Source organism: Chaetodon trifascialis, chromosome 10 (assembly GCF_039877785.1).
Source record: "Chaetodon trifascialis isolate fChaTrf1 chromosome 10, fChaTrf1.hap1, whole genome shotgun sequence".
NCBI classification, from domain to species: domain Eukaryota; kingdom Metazoa; phylum Chordata; class Actinopteri; order Chaetodontiformes; family Chaetodontidae; genus Chaetodon; species Chaetodon trifascialis.
In genome coordinates, this window is record NC_092065.1 from 20,022,255 (window position 1) to 20,024,506 (window position 2,252).

The following is a 2,252-nucleotide window of genomic DNA, read 5'->3' on the forward strand; positions in this document are numbered from 1 at the left end:
GAGCAATGGACTGGTGTTATTCGGTCTAGTTTGCCAAATTTTCTAAGCTTAAGAAATAAAACTAGCCCTTACTTGGCTACTCAGTCAAACCTCTTATTTTCAAACCAAACTAATTCAGGATTTTTGTCTTGCGTTCCTAAAAAGATCCATGCAGGTTATCAAATAAAATAGCCTATGATAAAACTAAGTGCAATTTATTTTGATCATCTCCAGATCACAGACCAATATGCATTCTACCCTCCTCACTCACGGGCTGAGACGGTCACAGAGCTTGCCGAAGCGTGCACTGTCCTTCCAAATGAAAGAGAGGAGCGCGATGGGAAACATGAAGGATGGTGCTCGGATGGTCGAAGTGGTGAGGGATGGCGGAAATTGCTTTGGAGAAGGAATTGGAGAGCGAAATTGGAAATGAGGACAAGAGAGGACTTGAAAGTAAAAGGAAGAGAAGTAATTATTCAAGCGAGTCCAGTCAGAAAATGAGGAAAGAGGAGACTTATCTTGGTGGGATGATAGCAGTGACACAAACAGACGGGATTTTCATGGATCCACACGTGGTTGAAAAGGTTGTAGGAGGAAAACTCTGAGATATTTGGAGTACGCTCAGTTGGAATAAGGGGGGTGGGATGGTTTTCACTGAGTGTGAATCAAAGCGGCAGAGAGAAAGAGCCCCGATTTGTGTATTTGGAGATTATAGCTGTGTGTCTTGCTTCCCACCTGGATCAGAAGGAGAGAGGAGAGGAGAGGGGAGTGGTAAGTGGTTTGTCACTGTCAGTGGAGGCCGAGTCATTTCTGGATTTTGCAGGTGTGGTGTGAAGGAGAGGTGTGAAGCAAGAAAGCTGACAAGATTCTGAGAATGGGGGATGGAGGACAGTTAGTTGGTGTTTGATTTTTGAAGGGAAATTGCCAGAGAGAGTGCACCTTGAGTATGTGTGTTACAGGATGAGGCTGTGTTAGAGAGCTTCTCTCATGTTTCTGCTGTCAGGAATAAGGACATATTGCTGCAGGAGTTAATGTGGAGGTCTATGGGGATTAACTAGCTTTTGGAGGCAGCCTCAAGTGGCCATTCAAGGAACTACAGGCTTCTTTTGTTAGCGCTGCAGATTGCTGCTGGTGGCACTGCAGTGGCAGCCTGTGGCAGCTGAGAAACGCCTCTCTTGACTCACTGTCCAATAAGACCAGTTTACTTTGTATAGTTTGTTGTCACAACTGGTCAGCAGCTGTAAATCTGTTTTAGGATAGTTGTTGGGGGGGGTAAGTGTGTTCGAATTTTATGTTTTACATTCTTATTATGTAGTTATTTCCACCACAGAAGATATGCTTTTGCCCATTTTGTTCATCAAAAAGGAAAAACATCCACTCTTTACTCACACTGACTTTATAGTCATTTATATCAACCAATTACAATAATGAAAAATATATCCTTTGTTTTACTATTCTTAAACAATATTCAAAACTTAATAAATACAAAATTAAAATATGAGAAAGAGTCTTGCTCCACCTGTTTGTTTTTCACTGTAGCTGTAGATACCACTGGGGTGCCACTAGCTGCCAGAGTCCTTTGGGGAAAAATTAGGGAAAAAAGAGGATTTTATTTTGATAGAGTGAGGATCTGTTAATTGTATTTATTTATTTATTTTTTTTATCAATGAAAAATGTTTAGAGTTATATGTAATTTATATGTGGTGGTTGACAACTCAATAATATTGATAGACCAAAATAAAGTTCTAGTAATGTATTATTAATATATTTCAATTAGAGGTATTTTTTGTACAGGACCACGTTTTATTGTTCTTTCTCAATTTGGACTTGAGAGCACAGAAGCTTTATTGTTTGTTTTTTTCTAATTTGTTGTTCATTTTTTTAAACTGTAACATTGTGTTACTCACATTTAATCATAGAGATTTTATCCTTGTTTTCATTTTAGCCTGCCAAGTCTTATGGTTATATCTATTATGCTTTTAGTGATCATTTTTGTTTTTTAATGTCTTAATTGATGTTTAAATTGTTAGATTCTATTGCTCGTTTGTGTCGTTCTGTAATTTATATGGGCCAATACTGCCACCTAGTGGCACTCCCTGTGGCAGCTAGTGGCTCCCCTGTGGAAATGGGATCACGGTTAGTGCACACTCTAAATGGTTTTCACTCACTGTGAAGTTGTTATAATCCAGTAGGTGGCGGTAATACAATTCATAAGGATCCGACCGCCAAAAACTCTATAGAAGAAGAAGAAAACGCGGAGGAGGAAGTTAGCT